The sequence below is a fragment of the Corvus moneduloides genome, chromosome Z, assembly GCF_009650955.1.
Source record: "Corvus moneduloides isolate bCorMon1 chromosome Z, bCorMon1.pri, whole genome shotgun sequence".
NCBI lineage: Eukaryota > Metazoa > Chordata > Aves > Passeriformes > Corvidae > Corvus > Corvus moneduloides.
The window spans coordinates 67819681-67837106 of NC_045511.1; the positions used below are offsets into that span (position 1 = coordinate 67819681).

A 17426-nucleotide genomic window follows, 5' to 3' on the forward strand; every position below is an offset into this window, starting at 1 on the left:
AATTTCATATGCTCTCCCCTGTCCTCAGTTCTCATAAGACACTGTCTTCTGTAATAAAGTGAATGCGTGAGCGTCACTATTTTTATTTTTCCCTTCTAGCGGGGGAAAGGGCCCTGTTTCCACGGAGGCTTCCCAGCCATGCCGGCGACGGGGGCAGGGGGGCGGTTCTGTGCCTCCCCTCCGCCGGCTCGGGCCGCTGCCTGCGGGGGGATCGCCCTCCCCGCACCCCACGCCTCCGGTTATTGATGGTGGCGGCCGCCGCCCGCCCCGCGCCTCCCGCCGCGCCCGCCCGCTCCCCCTCTCTCCCCGGCACTGCCGCAGAGGCTCCACCGCAACGCGAAGCCCACACAGCCGCTCCGGTCCGCCCCTCCTCTGGTCTGTCACGCTCGGCGGCTCCTCCGGGAGGCTCCTCGCTCCCTCCCGCAGCCTCACGCCGCGAGCAGGAGGCAGCGGGAGCGGAGGGAGCTGCCGCGGCTCTCCGCCGCCTGTCCCCCGGTAAGTGATGCTCCGGGCACTCGGGCTGCCGCGACTGCTCTAGAGCAACTTTTCCTCTTTTTTTTTTGCATGCTTGACTTCAACTTCTTCGCGGGACTTACAGGGGTCTTGCTCGCCGGAGAAGGGGCAGAGCTCTGTGGAGCAGGTGGGGCGCTGAGACGGGAGAGCGGGGTTCCCTCTCATCTCCGCGGTGAGCGTGAGCAGTCTGTGCTCGGCTGCTGCTCACTCCAGCTCTATCCAGATCTCGGTCTTTGCATAGAGAGAGCAGGTTACACAGATCCGCGGAGGTGCCATAGTCTAATCTTTGCTTTAGAATCTGATATTAAGGCTGGAACTTTTTGCACGCTAGGGGAGCAAAAACCAGGGGTGTCGAGGATCGCAGACTCCAGATATTTGAGGAGAACAAGTTTGCAGATGTCCTAGCAGTAAGGATGGCGAGGAAAACCAAAGGTGCAGAACGGTTGTCAATTCCAGTTCCTCAGGGAACCGAGACTTTCTAAGATCTGTTAAGGAGGGAACAGGCGGCGTTTCAGACCTTGCAACAGAAGGGGGGGGGGGGGGGGAATAGAAGAAAGAAAATAACCAGTTTAAGTGGTTTTGAAAACACTGTTGCTTTTCTCACTATCGATTTTCTTCAAGGATTTTCACTCACATTGACGATGTTGAGAGAATAGTTTAGCATTCGTGACCCATAAGGGGCAGGGAGGGATTTCCTTCTCTGCAGCTTCAGGAAAGGAGTTCTCCAAAACACACTAAGTCCTGCTTTGCAAGGGGCTTTGGGAATTTAGGTCCCGAGATGGTTCCGACGTATGTGGGGAGGGGAGAATGGAGAAGTCACAGTGAGGAAAAGTATAGTCCAAGTGCTAGGGTTAGGAAGAGCCATGGGATGGTGAGGCTTTTTGAGGCAACACCCACCTAATTTAAAGAGGACTGCAGGGCAGAAGAACCTGAGGAATTCAAAGAGGCATAGGAGCTGGTCTGGCAGTCCTGAGTGGAAGCAGGACACTCCAGGGACTGGAAGGCTGGGTGACATGTGGGTAATTGAACGTGTAGGTCACTAATTAGACTTAGGAGCCTAATCCTGCAAAACACTGTGGGTGCAGTGTGAGTAGGGGGCGAGGGTGGGAGCTGAGTCATCCTGGCTGGGGCGGCCGCGGCACATCTGTACAGAAAGGAGGGGCTGAGGAGAGAAGGGAAAGATGAGGAAGAAGCATGTAAAGAAAGATAGGTGGGGAGAAGGGAGATTGTCTCATCGAAAGACGCTGAGATCACCTAGGCTGCTCTGTGATTGATAGTATCCTGGTCTCCTTTCCATGAAGGGTTAGGATGCTGCTGAGTATATCTCTGATGGAGGGGGGGATGGATTGCAGAGGTTAGTACAACACAAGCGAAACCTACTCAGACAAACACACTTGGTACTGCTGGTACTTGGGCTGCATTGCACTGCAGTGCAGGGAGCTAACAGCAACTTCTGCCTTAAGAGAGAGAGGGAGCTGCTGAACTCATCTGTAAAGGTGGCACAAACTATGCCAAAAATGACTGCTTCTCAAGGAATTGCAGATAGAACTAGAAGTAGAGCTGTAAGGAGATACTGGGAGGATTCTCCTGATGAATTCACAACAAGCCACAAAGGGTTTCAGGAAAAAAAACCCCAACATACAAACCAAATGAAGGTCTCTGATTGGATTAATTGTAAATAGTATATTTCCGTTGAAAGTTGTTTTCCTCCAAGTTCTCTAAGTGAAAGTATTGTGTTTTCGCTGCTCCACATATCCTCTCAAATTGAAGTTTTAAACTTTTTTTCATGGATTGAGGTATCTGTGAGATGAAAACTACAGTTTTACTGTCTTGTGAAATGTTCATCGTTTTCCCTGTAACTAAGCACTTATTCAGTATTTTCCTGGAGAACAAAGCAGCATGGTAAACCAGACCCCATTCCTTCCCTTTCACCCAGGCATTCTCTGCAATTTCGCTGAATGATAGATTACAGTTTTGGTGGTTTTTTTTTTTTTTAAATCTGTTTCCTTAATGTGGAAGCAAGAAGTATTGCTTTTCTGTATTCCAAAGAAATGCAGAATTTGATAAATAGTCACAGTAAGTTCCAAGTGGACTTTTACTTCTGTTAGGAGGAAAGCTTTGCATAGGCCAAACACAGAAAACCACAGTCTGTCAATTAAAATTATTGATTCAAGCCAAGCCTCCAAACATCTTGAAACAATACTTGGGGAAAAAGAAAAAACAATCATCTGTTTAATGCCTGTATTTCTAAAGCTGTATTCCTATGGCGTTTCAATAAAGATGACCCTGACTATCAGTGATACTGACAAGACAGAGAGTTTCTCTGATGGCAATTTGATGTTAAATTATGTGTCATTGCTTTTGGGAAAAATAGATTTGAATTTCACCAAATGAAATCAAACAAAATGTTTTCTGATTATATATTTGAGAAATCTAATTTATTTTCAATAATAATAAAGCAAAGGTGTTAGGTTTTTTTCTTGGTTCTGAGAAATATGCAAGAAAGATGTTTGCAACAAAGGAAAATAATGTGAAGAAATGTTATGTTTACAAAACATGGTGTTACCTCAGGTGACGATGTGAAATCTGTAATTGAATTTATATGTGCTTGAGAATGTAAGATTGTGTAAGTTACTTGCACTAATGGCAGATTTCAAATTAGCTTTTAGAAGTGTGTGTTCCAAAGCACAGATGATGAAAGTTTATCCACAGTGGTCCTGATTATTCTGTTAAATCAGTGTGAATTGATTTTCAGTGGGAATTAGAATGAATCCAGCTATATAATTATCTAAGTTTTTTGGTTAGTTGTCTTTTTCTTTTTCTTTTTCTTTTTCTTTTTTGGTTTGTTTGTTTGCTTGTTTGTTTTTGGGTTATTTTTCTTGCATGAAAGTAGTATTAATAAAGACATTTCACATTCTTAGTATTATAAAAGTTGTTTCAGCATCACAGGCAGATCACTCAGGCTGTATATTGCTGTGAATCTTTGCAACCCATATGCACCACAGGATGCATATCAATGCGTGTTTAAACAAAAGCTCATCAATTAGATTAAATGTGTTTGCAAACCTGTGATAGGGAAGCCACAGCTGCTGTCACTGCTTTCTTATGATGTAGTGCATAACATTTTCCTATTAAAACAGAATGGAGTCCTTTTTAAAATTACTCAGAGGACTAGATTTACAGCTTGTCTTCTTTTAAGTGTTTGTAAACAATATAATGGAAAAAAATGTTAAAAGTGTGCTCAAAGTATTGACATTGTGAAGAAAAAGGTAGTTAAATTTTTCTTTTAACTTGGCAAAGTGTTTCAGATTTAAATTAAATTTAATATATTCTCTGATATCTATGTTGCAAAACATGGTGGGCCTTTTTTCTCCATAAAACAGTGGTTGATAACCTAACACCTTTAATTAATCTTTGAGTTTGTGTATTGCTACACAGTTCTTCTAGAGACATTCTAAGCATACACAGTATATATTCTTGTGTAAATACTTACATTGCACGCCAGTGATCCATTAGTCAGGTTTGTTTACAAACTACCATGTTTATGGGAGCAAGAGATAAATAAGTGTGCATGAAATACAATCAAATGTAAATTTCTTTAGCATGATGATTATTGAAGCGTCTGTCCTCTTGCTAAAAAAAAAGCCAAAACAAACAGAGGGAGTAAAGCAACATCGAGCACATCCCTTCCTTCTCTGTGGTTCCAACTCTCAGTCATTTTCCTACCCAGAGAGGCTAATCAAAGTTTAAATGTTGCATACACAACAAACAAAATTGCCTAAAGGTGTAATACAGTGTAATTCATGTAATACTATTAAGATACCGTTAACATCCTGTCATTTTTAAGACTGAATTCTTACCTCTGTTCATCTGTATTTCTGCTGACCGACTGCTGACAGTAAAGGCTTGCTGTGCATCAACAAAACATCAGAGACTTTCATGATTCGGTGGGGATTCCATCCAAATATTTCTAATTGAACTAAAGATGCACCATATTAAAAATACAAATGACACCTAGCACATAATTTAGCTGCTTCAGCACTCAAGGCATATAGCTTTGTATTGATCTGGGACTCATAAAAACATGGTGTTGCTGCAGCTTCATGTTTCCTTGCCAGCCGCAAGATTTTTTTTTTTCTTAAGACAAAGCAGCATTCCTGTAGCTGGCTCTCTCTTTCACTGCAGATTATTTCTGTGGTCATGGCTGTGTGGGCCTAGCTGTGTGCTTTTTTCTAGAGCAGAAACATGTGTCTCACAAACACATCTTGATTGTTGATGGAAAAACCATGTTAAAATGAATATGGTTGGTAGCAGCATTAAAGCATTCTGCAGGATTTTTTCCACTTTAATAATCATATGAGGGTCTGTGTAGGAAAAAGGTTTGTGAAATGCATTATGGAAAATAATTAAATAATTAAATTAATTTAATTAACTACTTAAATCACTATTTTATGATTTAACCAAGGTAACTGTGGAATGGAGAGATGACTTTACTCATAGCACGTCATAGGGCCTCCATGTCTTTAAGTGACACCATCTTCATTCCACATAGAGCTGGAGGATAAACTTTGCTTTCTGTAAGCGTAGCAGTGCTTATCCCACGAAGGCGCCTTTGCAAAATGTATTCTACCACCCCCACCTCCTTTAACCATAGAGGGTTTTGCTTTTATTTGGGAATCATAGCCATTGCTTCAGCCTTACAAAAAGTGGTTCCCTGTACTGTTCCTAAGGCTGAGAAATTAATGACTTCTTGGACCAGAACTGTCCATGAGCCAGCAGAGTGTCCTGGTGCCCAAGGAGGCCAATGGTATCCTGGGGGGCATTAGGAAGGGCATTGCCAGCAGGTCATGGAAGGTGAACCTGCTCCTTTACTCAGCCCTAGTGAGGTCTCCCCAGGAGTACTGTGTCCAGTTCTGGACTCCTCAGGACAAGAGAGACATGGAGCTCCTGGAGTGAGTTCAGTGGAGGGTGACAAAGGTGATGAGGGACCTGGAGCATCTCTCTTATGAAGAAAGGCTGAGTGAGTTAGGCCTGTCCAGTCTTGAGAAGACACAAGTGAGAGGGAACTGATTTATGTATGCAAATATTTGAAGGGAGGGTACCAAGAGGATGGACCAGGCTCTTTTCAGTGGTGCCAGACAATAGGACAGGAGGTAATGGGCAGAAACTGATGCATAGGAAGTTCCACCTGCACATGAGGAAGAAATTCTTTACTGAGCATGTGACCGTGCACTGGAACAGATTGCCCAGAGAGGCTGTGGAGTCTCCTTCACTGGAGATATTCCAGAATCATCTGGATGCAGTCCTGTGCCATGTGTTCTGGGATGGCCTGGTGTAAGTAGGGAGGTTGGACAAGGTGACCCACTGTGGTCCCTCCCAATCTGACCCATTCCTGTGATTCTGTGATTTCATTCTATGTAAACATATGTATGCCTAATATATTAACTGCATATGTCTATTAATAGAGTTATACATAGCCTTACCTGTATGATTTTTTTTTAAGCTAGACTCATAGGTGTATTTCATGTTTTCCACTCAGGCTCATTTTGTTTTAATATTCACCTGGAATGCAGTAGGTGAAGGTACCAAATGTTACCATTTGACATGTCTCGTTCTCCTATTTTTTGTTTAAGTCTTTAGCTGTGCAGTTTCTGTTGGCTTTTTCTTTTGGGCAATATTCTCAGTGTCTAGACATCACTTCTTGTGAGCAGAACTCAGGGACTCTCTTCATGACTAGCTGGTGGACAGTCTGCCACTGACACTGCATTCACTTATCCTTTTAACTCTTTCTCAGCGTGTGAAAGTATACTTTCAAATAACTCAATTGTTATTTCCTTCATTAAATACATCAAATTCTGGAAATAGATAGCGTATCAGATGAAAACGCCCCTAGTGATACAAGACATATAACTAACAAATTTCTTACTGTGCCTGGAAATTTTGTAAGGGTGATCTGTTAAGAGGAGAAAAAAAAGAAAGGAGTACCAAGGCTCATGGGAGTCTCTGCTATGCAGATGTCATCTGCTCTTTCCCTTGGTATGCCATCTCATCACTGGCTGCAGTATACTGCAGACATAAGGAAGATGTTTAAAATATCTAGTTTCTGTGGTAGTTTAGTACACCAGTACGATGCTCTGCATGAACTACAAGCATACTTGAGATTATCCTACAGTGTGGATCATTATGCCGATAGATTGTCTTCATTCAAAGCTAATTAATTTAAAACTTACAGGAAGGTTTCTGCACAACACTGTTGCAGCGCAAAAGAGTCATTGAATAATGTACATTTGAAAGTACTCTCAAAATTGTTTCATTCAGTCCACTTCTAAAACCAGGTACAAATTTTATAGTGAGATTGGGTTGCTCAGGGCCTTTCCCAGCCAATGTTTGAATATCTCCGGGGATGGGGACCTCAAGGCTTCTCTGTGCAACCATTCCCATGCTTCACTGGGCTCATTATGAAGACTTTCTTCCTTATAATTGGGTATTGGTAAGAGGGGCAAAATTGGACATACTTACCTAACCGTATCTTGACAAACAGAGGGGAATGTTGCCTCAAGTAAAACTCTTGCTAATGCATTCCAGGATGTGGTTATCCTTCATTACCACAGCGTACACTGTGCTGTATAGCTGCCTAAATTAAAATGGGGTCAGCTGCCCGAAGACTGATTTTGGTACAGAGGACCTGATTTTTCTTGGAGAAAACATCTTCCATTATCTCTTAGAAAGATGTTACTCTGCGTGATTTTTCAAGTGTGGTATTCCATGAAAAATATTTTGAGACATGGCTGCCTATAAACAGTATGGAGAGAAGTGTCCCATTGAGCTATCAAGTATTATGTAATGGTTCAAGCGTCAGTTGACAAAGAGATGCTCCACGAGTGGCTTCTCCTCAGCTGTGAGAGCAGGGACACCTACTGCATGTCCACATACAAAGGCTAGTTTAGATACTAGTAAATCTCACTGTAATTCAAATGAGGTTAATGCAATTGCATTCAATGGGAATTTGGCTTAGAATCTGTCAATAGGGAGGTTTGTTGGAGAGAAAGGGCTATAAAAGTAATTGATTTTTTTTTCTCTCTGATTATTTTCTCTCTGATTTTAAATAGTCCTAGCTACATTGATAAATAAACAAGCATTTGACTAGAAAATCTGTGACCTTCTAAGATTCCAAGTATTCAGTGACACCTAAAACTTGTATTAAGATAGAACCTATATGGTCAGCCTTGGAAGATATAATCATGTTTATTAGCATAGAAAATTTCAGGTGGATGTGTTTGTCAGTACCATAAATTTAAAAAATCACATCCATTTTGTGGGTGTATACCTACCTTATAAAACTTTATAAAGGTTATAAAGATTATACTTTTAACTTCATCTTTAAAGAGAAAAAATGTATTTTCTGTATGTACCTTTTAATCCTTTTGTAGACACTAGATTTGCCTGCTGAGGAGATGATCCCTATGGGCAACAGCAAGTATACACTTAGAAGTTCATTCTTTGCTGTTCTAAATTAACAAATGGGTTCCTAAGTTTAACACATTTGATAGGGTTTCCCAAGTTGGGTGGGCCAAGACTGTTGCAGCAAAAATTCAGCCCACTTGTTGAGAAAAGTTAAGAGCCTTTTATGTTAGTCTTTGATAATTTTTTTTGTCCATTCAGTAGAATACTAATTCCTTTCCTTGAAATGAACTGAAAAGGAAAAAAAGAAAAAACCAACGTGGACATGAAGAAGTGAGGATGCCTTTCCTAAAAAACATGAAAAGGTGGTATAAGTGTTAGACCCTATTTGGAAACAACTAGCAGTGGTTTGCTTAAAAGGATTAAAATTTATTCAACTTTTGTTTCCTCAAATTAAATTCCATATTCACTTCACATCTGAACTTGAGGGAGAATCTAAGTCATTATTTATTGCAATAGTAAAGGTCTAAAAGTTTTACTTAGTACATGATCTTAAGGATCTGAGCCATCTTCTGTTCCATAAATGCACTCCTTAAACTTTGAATATCTAAACAGATATATTTAGTCCCGTATTTATAAGAATTCTTACTAGAAGACATATTCCAGTTGAATGTAGTAGGTACCTGTATTAAAGAAATAATAAAGGGATAAGTCCTTGTACGCCTTGAACAACCAATCACAAACTCCCAAAGGTTAAAAGATAATGCCATCAGGGTGTTTCGGTGTCTTTGCTCAGAAAAACTAGAAGGCAGGGAAGGAATAAAAACCTCTAGCCAATTGGCCAAACACATTTTAAGACAAGAATGTTTAGAAAACAGGTGTTAATTGGATAAAAGTAGCTGTTATTGAAGACAATTATTTATTAGGTCCTATACTGGACAGAGCAAAGCTTGCTCCTTAAGGATTTTAGCAGCTAAAATCCAAATTAACCAAACATTAATACCCCATATGGTATTTGCTGGAGCTGTGGCTTGGCTACCCACTGTCTGTCCATGACCATGTCTGTTCATGAAGCTAATAGCTGTCCAACATGTGGCACTACTCATTGGTAGTGTGGAAGCAACCATAATGCTTTAGTCCTGGACACCTTACCTCCTGAAGGCAGTTTTGTGAGGAGTGCTGCTTGTTTTGTACTAACTTCCTTTGTGGAAACAAGGAAACTCCTGGAAATCCTCTTTCAGTTCACATTTGTTGAATTTTTTTATTTAATTTAATTGTTAATTAATAAAAATAAATGGTTACATTGTTAAATGGCTAAAAAAGGTGCTTTTTTCTGATATAAAATAGCATTACAGTGCTGATTATGAATCTGGAACAACCAATTGCAAGAACTAAAAATTGCTCTGAGACATCTTTTGACTGAAATGACTCAGTAACAATTCAAGGGTAACCCATTCAGGGTGATTTTCTTTGCTATATAAAATTCATTGTTTGGCCTATCAGTTGCTTTAGAAAATATTAGTGGAGTTCTATTCGTGAAAATTCAGAAAATGTCTTTCAGAACCCCAGCTGGGATTGAAATTCATTACCTGTGAGTAATGGTTATTTCTCATACCTGGCTCACCCTTTTGCTTAGGAAGATGACTGAATTGTCTACTGTATGTTGTTTTTGCTCCACATAGCATGAAAAACTTTAAATGTTACTTACCGTTTTCCTCCTCATTTTAAATGTTTCAGTTCAATTTCGGCTACAGTTTCATTGGAGAAAACTACCAGAAGTCACAAAATTTATTTCAGTTCTTTTATTTTCTGTCTTTAGCAAATGTTTATCATTCATGTGGTCATGCAGAACAGCATAGAAGATTCCTAGCTGTAACCAGCTGTGCAAAATGATTAAGTAGAATGACACACTACTGCCATTCTACCTACTCTCAGTAGATGGGGAAACTGTTTCTTTCTAGGAAACAAGTAATTTCTCAGAAGAACAAATTTTCACTGGAGAAATTACCTGTGAATTTCTGTATTATAGTAACAAATGAGTATGATGACTGTCTGCTCTGTAGTCCAAAGGAAGAAAACATGTTTTCCAGTATTTGGGAAACTATTGCAAACCAACTTCTTTCGATATATGGACTACCTCTAAAGTAGGTTTTGCTCATATAAATCAGTAAAGAGTCATTTTATTGTGTATACTTGCTGAAATATGAGGAACTCAAGGGTATGACCTGAAATGTGGTAACATCCCACTTGGTTTTTTAGGGGATGTTATGGTAGGGATAGGAATAAAATGTTTCCTGAATCTTACAGACTTCCAATATGCTTGCTTCAGGTACAGTGTTTCAGAATAGAATGACTATAGATGCCACCCCGTGAAGAAAGACCCTGACAGACCCCCTATCTGGCAGGTGACTGGGGCACATGAAGCATAAGGACAGGCTGTGAACTTGCTCAGCTGGTAAGAGAAGGCCAAAGGAAGAGAGGGAAACCTAATTGCTGTCTTTCATCATCTAATGAGTGATTATTAAGAAGATGGAGTCAGGAAACAGAACGGAAATTTCAATAAGATAGAAGGAAGAAATTCTTCCTTCACTCTGTGGGTGGTAAAGTAGTGAGTGGGTGCACAGGAATGCTGTGACACCTCTGTCCTTGAGATGCTCAAAATTTGCCTGGACATGGCTCTGGGCAACCTGATTAATTTTGAGGCTAGTCTTTCTTTCAGCAGGAGGCTGGAGTAGGTCTCCAGAAGTCCATTCACACCTTCATTATTCTATTATTCTACATATATACGAGACTACTGATATAAAAACCATGTACAACTTAAAATTAATAAATCTCCCTCCTCTGTGAGACCTTCTACTCTCATCAGAATAGTATCTGGCCAAGATGAGCATTTATTTTTACAATCATGTACAAATTCAGAATATGTACACCTAGAAGGGAAGAATTTATGATTTGAGAAGGAATTTGATTACTAAAAGCAAAATACTCTGCCCTGTTAATCTGTATTCTGTAAAATTTCTCTTATTTGGCTGGAAATACTGGCATGGACTGAGATGCAAAATCCAGGTAACAACCTTTATCAAAAAATGGATATAGCTGAAAAATTATGTTACTTGTTCTATTGTTTAAAGGCCAAATTTTAAAACTGCAGAATAATTTAGTTCTCTATTTATGGAGATGTTGTAGTATCAGCTCATAGCTGGCCATTATTTAGCTTGTTAGCTAGCTTTCTCTTCCTAGGGAACTGTACTTAGGAGTACACAGAAAGAATTTGAGTAGAAGTTACTGGACTTCATAGTAAAGTAAGTTACTCTAAGGTGGAAATTATATGTTGAATTAATCTCCCCACATGGGCTCAGAAAACATGAAGCCTTTAGTGTTTTGGAGATTTTTACCAGCCAAAGTTTCTTTGTGCTAGTGGTGAGATAGAAAGTTTACCTGCATTATCCAAGTTCTGACAGCCATAGTTAATTTTTTCCTTCTCTTAGAAGTACATGAGGATTTTTGCATCCTGTGCTGAAAAGTTTTTCCTGATTGTAGTGGCATAAGAGCTTTGGCATATTTTCTTCAATGTTTTCTAATATGATTAATCTTAAAAGTAATGCAGTCATGTGCACTATTTAATTAAAAAAAATAATAATTTTACTAGTTCTGTGGCCAATGTTGTACAGAAGCAGACTGTGGGAATTCAAAACACAGAAATGTCATTTCTAAAAAAAACATCCAGTGAAGGTTGTTGCCCATATATGTACACATGTATATTTATATGCACATATATATGTAATTTATATAATCTGATTTATTACTATGGGGTTGTTTATATGAATTATTTACTCAAGGGCATAGGTTCTTGTAGAATAAGACCACTTGGTTTATAAAGTAGAAATGTTGTGGCAAGAAAGTTTTGACAGAGAAAGTCTCTGCCAGGACATGGGTAGGAAATGGAGCTGAATTATCAATGAAAACTTTTTCAGTCAAATCTTAATGATTCTTGATTAAATATAATGTATTTTAGGTCCATTTTATTTGTGGTTACTGGGTAAAAAATATTTTTTCCTGGGTGGGAAAAATTGTTTTATATTGTCCTTTTTAAACATGAAAAAAATGGAATCCATTATGTATATCTGTATTTTAATATCTAGGAATAGGATTGAGCTGCAGGTTCCAATACACTGCCTTCCTTCACTTCTATGACTGAGAAAATAAACTACTGTGGGCTTAAGTATCCTTTCATTGGTTGAACTTCACGCTAGTAATTTTTAAAAAATTATTGCTTTTGTTAGAATACTAAAATGAATTTTATTTAATATTTTAAAATAGTAGAAGTAGTAATTCTGTGATGTCTTCTGTCTTTGATATTTTAATAATGAGGATTTTTAATTAGGGAGCTATTTTTAATCAATAAAATTTCCTAAGAAAGTGTATGGCATAGCTGGAATAGAGTTGATAAAAAAGGAACAGTTACTGTACTTCTAAGGGCTTTGTGAACATGTAGAGGTCTTTTAAAAAATACAGGTAAGTGTTAAAAATATCATTAAGAAAACCTGCTACCTGCTGGTCTAGCAGTGCTACAAGAGCATAGAATGCAAGGGTTATGTGTCCCTGCGTGTGTGAACCACTGAAAGCTGTAGAGAGGCCAGGACATCACATGCAGTGGACAGCAAAGATATCCCTGTGCAATTTTGGGTTAAATTAAAAACTGCCTTTCGTTCATGGGGAGGTCCCTTGCTCTAGGGGTGCAAGCACTGAACATTGTATCAACTATACAATCTACAAAACTGTTTTCAGTGAAAGCTGATGCAAAGTTATTAAAAAAATTAAGAACTTAATATGATGTATGTCCTGAGGCCACCACAACGTGATATTTTCTAAAAGGTGATTGTAAACTATAATCAATAACTAATTGGTTGACAAAGCAAGAATTTATCTTCTAAAATTGCTTTGCTTATTAAATTAAAAAATTTACGACATCTGAGACTTTTCCTTTTTTTTTCCCTAGAAAAAGAAAATTATTTTTAGACCATGGCTGCTATGGTATACTGGGCCTTAATTTGGACTTAATTCGCTGTTTATTTTGCCTGTTTTGGACATATACCTCTACACACGAGTGGGTTGTTTCTTCTTGCGCTCTCTTCAGATTTGCCGGCCACAGACTACGCAAGACACCTGCTTGGAGTGTAACACCAATTTCTTTCATTAGTCAGCTGGCACGGATGGCATGCAGATAATTTTCTGTCTTTGAACCAAAAATATTGTCTGATTTGAGTCATCCAGGCCCCCCACTGTGGGTGGATAAAGAGGGTCTTACTGTTTCTTTTGAATTTAAAAAAAAAGTGATCATTGTAGGCCAAGTCTGAAAAGGAGAAAGAAGGAAATTCTTACAAATGCCTTTTAGTAAAGTAGAACATTGCCTCTTGGGGAATGTATGGTTTTTAGGAATTGAACCAGTGAAGGTAGGCTTTTAAAACATGGAAATGATATGAAAAATTAAATACACTCTTTCTTAATGTTTTGATTTATCAAGTTATACTGAACCTTGGGGGTTAGGAGAAACCATTAATATGACTGTGTATCTCCTCCATGTAGTTTACATTGCTGTAATAAACTCCTTCTAGCAGGAAGACATACAATAAGAGGGAGGTATTTTTTCATTATTAAGCAACTATTACTGGTTTTGACTTTTTTTCCCCCCATGTTTTCATTCCAGTTCCTTGTAATGAAAACCCTTTTAATGTGAATCAAGAAATTCACACATCTGGTCTCAACAGCTGGCAGAGATAGTATGTTTTGTCCTCTTCAGAACTCTGAGATTAACAGTTTTTTTGGTGTGCTCCATACCAAAGACTCAACCAATTTAAGACTTTTGACACCACCTGCTCCAGAAATTGTCTAATGACTCCTATTCTGCACTTTATGTATGAGAGAAGGTGTTGCTTTGATAACATATCTAATATGCTACTTGAATGGCAGCACAGGAAATCAAACCCACAGCTCCTGAGTGCAACAATGCCACAGAAGTTCTGTTGCTTTAGCCTTTGTCCTTTTAAGGGTTTCTTTCAATGACATTTTTCTTCTCGAGTATTCAGTCATGATATAAAAAATGCTGAAGTGCTATAAATTCATAATCTCAGTCAATGCTAAAAGTTATGCAGAATTTTGAATTTTTGCTCATGTGTTTTTAGCATGAACTCCTAGCAAACTACTGACGATAATTATTCTACAAAAGGTGATACCTGTTCATTGCAAGTCCCTCTGGCTTCAGTGTGAGCATTCTAATTAATTCTAATCCAGCCTGAACTGTTCATCTGTAATGTTCCTTGCAAACACCCTTTTCAGACTTGAAGGGTGTGCTGCTGCTCGATGTAGGAGAACAAAAAAAATGAGACCACAGAGAGGTAACAGAGGCTTGATGCTAAGAAGTGCAGCTCAGTAGCTGAAATGCAGTGTGTTCACCTTGCCTGGCCAGAAAGGAGAACTGAGAATGTCTCTTTGTAGACTACACTTGCTACATATGTCAAAAAATGGGGTTTCTAACTAGCCATTCTGATAACAGCTGTAGTCAGAGATTGCTAATGAAAAATACTGCCATGTTTTCCCATGGGTGTCTTTGGCTATTCCTGCTTGTCTTCCAAGTTTTAGTTTTGGTCCCAAGAGGCTTTATAATTTTGAGTATGTTCTGTATGCATAAAGCTGTTTTCAAATTTCAGGCGTCTAGAGACACCTTCAAAATTTCTAGTAGAGAGACAGACCTTTAGGTAGAGAATTTTAGCCGGCTGACAGTAGCTTCACCATCTGCTTCTAGTGAAGTTTCATGGTCCTAAGGATAGTCTGCAAATCAGGAATATGACCTTATCATCTGTGAGGATGCTGAGTGTCCCAACAGACTTTGTTTGCCCTGTGAGTCTCATCGGGACTGCTCACAAGCTCACAAGCACTTCCTGCCTCCTGGTTCAGGACCTCTAGTTAAAATCAGGCTTCAGCCCTCATAAGAGTTGCCAGGGAATAGGAACCATGATACTCCTCCAGGAGAGAAGAGAGGACAGGAGATGAGAGGGACCACAGTGTGGGCAGGGCTGTGCTTTCACTGATGGGACATTGTCCTGACGCAGAGTATGGTGACAGAAATAGTTTTTATCAACAGTCTGGTGCTCATCAGACAAGGTAGGGCAGTGTTACATCCATAATCGGTCAGGGAAATCCAGTCTGAGATTCAGGAACAGCAGGGAATAGGAGACAGGTACCCTATAGCAAAGCTCAGGCAGACTTGGGGTGGCCAGGTCTGAGCTTAAGAGGGAACTTAAGCCCATGGCAGAGGATCTGGGTGTCTGGAAGGGGTACTGGGTGAGGCTGGGCAGGTGATTTAGGCCTATTGAGGCGCTTGGAGTCCTGACAGCCAATTGAAACTCTACAAGAGAAGAAGGCCAGTCAGTTTCAAAGCAGAGAACCCCAGGAAGATGGTAAACTTCATGGTTGGGTGTCAAATATTTTAAGAACCAGACTAAGAATTAGGCTAAGAATAAGATGGATTCTCAGTGAATAACAGAATTGTTCATGTCTATAAGGCATAAATGTTGCCAGGTGCCATTCTGCTGTAAAATAAAATAAAAATTTTTGATATGACACGATTTATTTCTGACAGGTCTCAGTTCACCACACCTTTTTGTTGTGCAAATTCAAACACAGGGAACTGAACATGTTTTCAAACTGGCAAGTAGGTTGTTTTCAAAATAAGATGCAGAAAGCTTACTGAAATTGAAAAAAAATATTCACCAGCTCTTCTATATTCATTTTGCTGCCTTTATTCTCTGCTTTTAATGGCAGAGCACTGTGTTTATTCATTTGTGCCATCCATCTCTACATACTCTACCCAAGGGAAGAAAGCCACACTGAGGTAGTGCTCAGACTGCATAATGTACTCTGAGATACAGATAAATCCCATTTTGTTAGAAGTGTAAGTTACTGGATCTGAAAAGCTTGGAACTGCTGCATTTTCGATAAAGACTTTTCATCTGTCCACTATTTTAGTCTCTTTTCATGGTTCCTTCTCACCTGTGTTATCAAGTCCACAAAATAAAAGCTTATGGAGTTAAGTGAACCAAGTAGTGGTGTAAAATATAAGCTGCTAAAATATTTGTGATTTAATGGGAGCCATACACCTGCAGGCACTTTGATTCATTTACTTCAAGTTTTCTTACACCTGCTGGAAAACTGCGTGCGCTAAGGCACATATGCCCTGTGCAACCTGCAATAATAGTGTGATTCAGGTGAAAAAACTGAAGATGGGTAGACAGCATATGATGCAGTTTGAACCTGGCTAAAATATGAGTTTATGGTAAGCATTACAAAGTCTGTTTTTCCCAGTGTGGAATAAAATGAGCTAAACAATTTGTACAATTGCAAGTCAGTGCATCTTTAAATAAAATGTGGCTGGGTTTTTAGAAGCAGCTTTTGTATTTAGGGAGGATAGAGCAGTCATGATTTCCTTTCTTACCTAGTTAAGGCCTGGTAGACAATGAGTCAGTCTTCATTGTGAAAAAGTAATTTCCACCTGAAACAGTTGCATTTCCCCACAGGGAGAGGTAAAATTTTATGAGTGTGCAGAATCCCTTTTTTTAGTGCAGCAGAACTAGCACTTTACTTGAGTATTAGGTTCCATAATCTTTAATAGCTTGGGTGTATCTAAAGACGAGCAATACACTACTGTGATCACAGCCCTCCAGTAAAAACACTGCATGTGGCATGGTGCAGAAAACAGTACTAGGAGAACTCTAAAGAAACAGGATGAATTAGAAAAGATTGGTGTACATGATTTGTAATACACACAGTACAGTTTTTTTAAGTCAAATAATTTAGAATGTATCCTGTTCTTTAAGAGTAACAGAGAAAATCTAAGGTGGATGTAAAACCAAATCACTTTACAAGAAGAAATCTAGGAATCTTGGTTGTTCTTGTACAGAAATGAAAACCATGTAGGATTGCAGGCTACTTTCAAAGCACAGTAATCTGTTCATTAACCTCCTTCTTTTATGTGACATCCAAGATGTTTGAAGAGAGATCATAAACTTTTAATTACTTCAGAACGAAAAATTATAAAACTATGCAAAGCTTTTTATTTCACTTTCTACTTAAACTCGTAGGACTTTTTTGCTATTTATATATCTTATAAATATTTAAATGTATTTTGAAAACACTGAAAATACCTTTTGCCTACGTACCTCTTACCTGCATATTATCAGGCTGTTTTTCCTACAGCCCTCTATGGATGTTTTTTCTGTCATTCTTGATTATAGCTGACTTCCCATATTGATGAATTTCCACGTCACAGAATCTGAAAGTCATTGTTACTTCTTATGTGCAAGTATAATCCTTATCAACTTTGCTATGGCCTCATTCTGTGTCATGATCTGCTCCTGACACATACAGCTTTTACTTTTCCAGTTACACAGCTTTCTATTTTGAGTCTGGATTTTTCCAAGTTGTTTTCTCTCAGAAGTAGTAAGTTTATGGAAAAA

General features: G+C 39.1%; 1 protein-coding gene across 1 annotated transcript in view; it reads left to right on the forward strand.

Moving 5' to 3' along the window:
• The first annotated feature begins 235 nt into the window (after positions 1 to 235).
• SV2C (synaptic vesicle glycoprotein 2C) overlaps positions 236 to 17426 on the forward strand; it is a 115359-nt gene continuing 98168 nt past the window's right edge. The window contains exon 1 of the mRNA XM_032096360.1: positions 236 to 495. The gene's annotated coding sequence lies outside the window, so the exon portion shown is untranslated. The remainder of the gene's footprint in view (positions 496 to 17426) is intronic.